This window comes from Tamandua tetradactyla, chromosome 23 (assembly GCF_023851605.1).
Source record: "Tamandua tetradactyla isolate mTamTet1 chromosome 23, mTamTet1.pri, whole genome shotgun sequence".
In the NCBI taxonomy this organism is placed as follows: Eukaryota; Metazoa; Chordata; class Mammalia; order Pilosa; family Myrmecophagidae; genus Tamandua; species Tamandua tetradactyla.
In genome coordinates this window covers 5,529,207-5,535,687 of record NC_135349.1, presented here as the reverse complement: position 1 = coordinate 5,535,687, position 6,481 = coordinate 5,529,207, and positions in this window count along the sequence as shown.

Here is a 6,481-nt window from a genome sequence, read left to right as displayed (position 1 = left end):
CCAGGCTGAACATGGAGGTATTGGGAATTATTGGGGCAGAGCTTGTAGGGTGGAGGCTGGACTATGACCTGATCCTTTCTGGAGCCTGAAGTCATAAAAAGTTCATAGTGTTAAAAGCAATCTCCTACATATTCCATTTTATTGCTTTGAGGATGGTTTCATTTTTCAGATTTTTAATGCGTTTTTATCTTTGATTAAAAAAGAAAAAGTTGGGCGGGCCACAGTGGCTCAGCAGGTAAAAGTGCTTGCCTGCCATGCCTGAGGACCCGGGTTCGATTCCCGGTGCCTGCCCATGTGAAAAAAAAAAAAAAAAGAACTGTAAAAAAGAAAAAGTTGTCAGAACTAAGAATTTGTTATAAAAAGAGCAGTCTTCTCCCAATCACACTCTCCCCTGTTCTTGTAGCTCCTTTTTGATACACAATCCCTGTGTCTGAATTATATTTTTTTATTGCTAGTGGGAGTTTTCCGTTTCAAGTAAGACCTGGTATTCTTGCTTGGTCACCTGCTTTCCCTTTCCAGCTTGCACAATCCGCCCCCATCCCCACCCCAGATACACCTTTAATAGCATCATCACTGTTTAGTTCTATGTTATTACTGTGTAAACAACTCCCAGCAGAACCAAGCAGTAACAAAATTTCCTTCTCTATTCAATTTTCAGTCTCCTTGGAGACAGCACTTTGCTTAGTTTTCTATGTACTTATACAGTCATGACGTCCATCTGTTGTCTAAATCTGTCAAGATGTTCAGTTGCGTTACATATTTTACTAATTCTTGTTTTCCTAAAGGCTCTCAGAATCATCTGACTTTGATCTCTCAGGTGTTGACTTGTTGCTTCCTACATCCTGACAACCTGTTTTCTTTCTCGTCTTGATCCTTCACAAGCTTCCTGATGAGGAAGGGTGTGTAAGGAGTATGTATTTTTGAGCCCAGGCATCTTTGAAAATAACTTGATTTTACCTTGATACTTTTTGCTGTATCTCAAATTCTAGGTTACTGTAAATAACTTTTCCTTTGGTTTTTGAAAGCAGTTTTTCCATTGTCTTCTATAAGCCATTTCCATTGCATTGAAATGTAACGGTTCTTTCCATTTGGAAACCCCTAGTCTTTCAGTTATCTGTTCTTTCTAGATCTCTTACTAGATACTGGATCTCCTGGAATGAATGGTCTTTTAACCTTTTCCATTTCCAAGTTTGCCTTTCTTTGAGCTTTCAATTTCAACTGTTATTCTTTTAATTTCCAAGTGTCTTTATTCTCAAGTATTTTTTAGCTGCCTGAATTTGCTTCCTACTTGGAATATTTTTCTGTGTTCCATAGTACTAGCTGAGAGTTTGAAGCTTTTCACTGCATCATCTTTTCTTTTGGTCTCTTGTTCCTCAGGTGCCTGGCAAGCCCTAGTTCATGCTTAAGGGTTGAGAACCTGAAAAGCAGATTGGCAGCTGAGCACCTAGTGAGGTATGCTGGTGCTGCACGACTCTGCGTGGCTCTGGGACCTGTTACCTTTCTGCTGCTAAGCAACTACAGGTAGTGTGTTTAGAAACAACATTTGTACTATTGGGCATTGCCTTGGTGTTTCATTGTATATTAGGAAAGTATTTGTAACAAATTTTAGAAAGTTGTCCCTTTGCAGGTCAAGGAACATGGCACTGTGGTGATTTGGCTGGGACAGCTGAGTGAAGAAGGATTGCAAGCAGCTTTTGGCGGAAAAGCTCCTTGCAGGTTTTGGGAGCCTAGTGGGAAGAGCAGAGGCATGTCCTCGGCTGTGGGCATATCTGGCCCCATTCCCCCAAGCATGTGCCATGTTCTTTCTGGCTGGTTGTCTGTGACTGCTTCAGCCGTTGCAGTGGTGCACGGGGAGACCCCTTTTGAAAGGGGTCTTGGCTTCCTTCCCAGCTTAGGATTCATTTCACCTCCATCTGATTTCCAGCTTCCAAAATTTAAGTTGTTCTCCTCCTCCTTCATCCTTGGTGGGTTTATATTTTTAAGAGAAGTTGTGAGTTTACAGAATAATCATGCATCTCCTCCTCTACTGACAACACCTTGCAGTGGTGTGGAATGTTGACCATTGATGAAAGCAATACTATTAACAATAGCCCATGATTTATGGTTCACCATGTAGTACAGTTCCATGGATTTTTAAATTTATTCCATTATTGTATATACAATCTACATTACCCCTTTTTAACCATATTCAGATACATATTTCAGTACTTTTAATGATGTTTACCGTGTTGAGCCACTGTCAGCACCATCCATTACCAAAACATTTCCATCTTTCCAAATAGGAACTGTACATTTTAAGCTTTAACTTTTTATTCCCTATCACTACCATGTTCCCTGGTAACACACATATATATTTTTTTAACTCTTTATTTTGAAATAATTTCAAACTTATAGGACAGTTGCGGTAATATCCATTCATCCACCTACTCTCTGAACCTGAGAGCAGGCTGCACATACCGTAATCCCTGAACACAACACCTCCATCTACATTGCTATGCCATCACTCAAGGGTAACCATCAAGCCCAAGCAATTCAACACTTATACAGAACTTACCTTCAATATTCCAGTTTTTCCTTATGTCCCAGAAATGTCCTTTTCCACCTTCTCTCTCCCATTCTTAGATCCCATCCAGAGTCATGTATTGCAACCCACTGTCATTATCCCTTTAGGTTCCCCCCCAATCGTCCAAGCACATTTACAGCATAATCTTCTCATCATATCCCCTTCCCACTGGAATACTGAGTACCCTCATACCCTCATCCCTCCACCACCATAACCATCCCTTCCCCCTAAAGAGAAATCCTACACCCACCCTGCACAGCTCCCCATTTTCCCTCTCCCTTACTTTCTGCAACCTGCATCTCTACCTTCCATCTCTGTGGGTTGGCACACGTTAATGTCCTAAGTCTGTAATCTTGCTTGCTTTGATAACCCGCTTAGCTTCAATAGGATACTCACACAATGTCCTATTCCTCCTCCTTCTGTACGCAGTTGCGCGGTACATATTTCTATACAGAGTCCGAAGCCAGTGATTTATTACATTTTATGCATTTGCATTTTAAGTTAGATAAGAAGAAAAATGGGATTACGAGCAAAAAATACAAAAGTACTGGTATTTATATTTACCTGTCATTAAATGCTTTTCTTGGAGGTCTTATTTACTTCCTGTGGTTTAAATCAGTTATCCAGTGTTCTTTCAACATGCAAAACTCTTTAGTATCTCTTGTTGGGCTGGTCTAGTGATGAGCTCCCTCAGCTTTTGTTTATCTGGGAATATCTTTTTTTTTTTAAACTTTAGCTTTGACTGTCACTTTCTCATGTCCTTTCTCTTGCCTGGGCTTGGCTTGTATTCTTCCCTTCTTCCATTTTAGGAACGTGGCTATATATATATATTTTTTAATTTTTAATTGTAAAATATGATAATATACAAAGCAAAGAAAGAAAAAGCAATAATTGTCAAAGCACACCTCAACAAGTAGTTACAGAACAGATCCCAGGGTTTGTCATAAGCTACCATTCCACCATCTCAGATTTTCCTCCTAGCTGCTCCCAAATATTCGAGGCTAGAATAAATATTAATATAGTGACTCAGCAGCCATACTTTTTTTTTAAGTTTTAAAATATTAATTGCCGTCTGTTTTCAACAGCCTGTGTATTGCCTTTGTTCTTCCTCATGCAGAAACATTTTTAAATTCGGACATTTAGTCACTGTCATTATATACTCTAGGCATTCCTAGATTATACCAGCTCAGACTTTATCGTCTCTTTCCTTCTGATTTCATTTGTGCCCCCAGCCCTCCTCCATCATTCTCACATTCAGCTTCATTCAGTGTTCTAACATTATTGTATTACAGTTAGGGAGTATTGTGCTATCCATTTCTGAATTTTTACATTCAGTCCTATTGTGCAATCTGTATCCCTTCAGCTCCAATTACCCAGCATCTACCCTATTTATATCTCCTGGGTCTCTGTTACCAACTGAAATTCTCCAAGTTCATTCACTAATGTTAGTTCATAACAGTGAGACCATACAGTATTTGTCCTTTTGTTTCTGGCTAATTTCACTCAGTATAATATCCTTAAGGTCCATCCATGTTGTTATATACGTCATAACTTTATTCTGTCTTATGGCTGCATAATATTTACCATCGTATGTATATACCACAGCTTGTTCGGCCACTCGTCTGTTGATGGACATTTGGGCTGTTTACATCTCTTGGTAATTGTAAATAATGCTGCTATAAACATTGGTGTTCAAATGTTTGTTTGCGTCCTTGTCCTCATGTCCTCTAAGTAGATGCCTAGCTTTGATATTACCAGGTCATATGGCCAGTCTATACTTAGCTTCCTGAGGAACCAAACTGCTTTCCACAGCGGTTGTACCATTTGACATTCCCACCAACAGTGGATAAGTGTGCCTCTTTCTCCACATCCTCTCCAGCATTTGTCATTTTCTGTTTTATTGATAATGACCATTCCAGTAGGAGTAAGGTGATGTCATTGTGATTTTGATTTGTATTTCCCTAACAGCCAGGGAAGTTGAGCATCTTTTCATTTGCCTTTTGGCCATTTGTATTTCCTCTTCTGAGAAGTGTCTGTTCATGTCTTTTGTCCATTTTGTAATTGGGTTGTTTGTCTTTTTGTTGTTGAGTTGAACAATCTCTTTATAAATTCTGGATACTAGATCTTTATCTGATATATTGCTTCCAAATATTGTCTCCCATTGTGTAGGCTGTTTTTTTACTTTCTTGACCAAGTTCTTTGATGTGTGAAAGTGTTTAATTTTGAGGAGTTCCCATTTCTTTCTTTCATCAGTGCTCTTGCTTTGGGTGTAAGGTCTAGGAAACTGTCTCCTATTATAACATATTTCCCTACATTTTCTTCTAAAAGTTTTATGGTCTTAAATCTAATATTTAGGTCTTTGACCCATTTTGAGTTAATTTTTGTATAGGGTGTGAGATATGGATCCACTTTCATTCTTTAGCATGTGGATATCCAGTTCTCTAGGCACCCATACTTGTTTTTTAAATCCCATTTTCTGTTTTATCTTCTTTAATCCTTCTCCCAGTCTATAGAGATCTTTGGGTTCTGACTTTTTCAAGCTGAGAAGAGGTGTCCACACTTAAGAATAGGGGAATGAAATCGATAGTTTTGGAGAGGCTAGTCACTCTGCTCACTCATTTCTGAACACCAGTTGTGCTGGATACAGAATTTTCTTGGTTGGCTTTTTTTTTTTTTTTTTTTTTTTTCAGCACTTAAATTTGTCTTCTTGCTTTCATGGTTTCAAATGAGAATAGGTACTGAATTTTATTGAGGCCCCCTTGTATGTAACATGTTGCTTCTCTTGTGGTTTTGAGAACTCTTTTATCTTTAGCAATCCAGTTTGATTAAAACATGGACTGTGTGGGTATATTTGGGTTTATCCTGTTTGAGGTTGTTGAGCATCTTGGATGTATATAATCACTGAATTCGGCAAGTTTTCAACTATTATATTCTCTTGTATTCCTTTCTCTTCTCCTTCTGGGGTTCCTACAGTGCATCTATTGGTACCCTGGATGGTGTCCCCCAGGTTCCTCAAGCTCTGTTCACTTTTCCTTCCTGATTCTGAACCTTAAACTAGATGATTTCACTTGTCTGATTCTCAGGTTCACTGAATCTTCTGCCAGCTCCTATTTGCTGTTAAACTTTCAGGGAATTTTAAATCTCTGCTACAGTGGTCTTCAGTTCTGCCTGATTCCTCTTTATGATTTCCATCTCTATTGATACTTTTTGTTTATTGTTTTCCTGATTTTCTATAGTTCTTTGCCCACATCTTCCTTTAGCTCTGAGCATATTTACAATCATTTATTTAAATTCTCTGTCTGGAATGTCCCAGATCTGAGAGCCTCCTCATTGATGGTGTCTAATGCTTCAATCTTCTCCTCTGCCTGGGCAACACTTCCTGTTTCTTTGTATGTTCTGTGATCTTTTGTTGCAATCTGGATACTTTGATATTTTAATGTGTTATCATTGGAATTTAACCCCTGAGGCCTCTGTTCCTTAAGTTTGTATCCAGCTGATATGACGGGGCTTTCCTTGAATCCCAGGAGCTAACAAGAGAAACAGAAGATCCTTTCCTGGTCTTTGAAGCTTGACCTGTGCAGAGTGCTCCCCTTCAGGGCTTACCCACACAGTGAATTCAGAGAATGGCTCCGGACCAGACTGTAGGGTCCTCCCTGGCCCTTTCTGTTCTGTGCATGCCTGTATCGTGTGTGTAGCCCCAGACATCCATGTGCCAGTGGGCTTGTCAGGCACCATTAAATCCTCCCACTTTCAAGCCTTTCTTTTGATTCAGTGCTGCCTGTTACTGTAGTTCTCTCTTTTCTGGAGTTTTTAGAAACATGTCTCTGCCAGGCCATGCTGGTTGATCAAAGCTTTTGTTGGGGGTAGTGTAGGAGCTCTAAACTGATACATCTCAGTCTGTCATCTTCATCAGGGTTG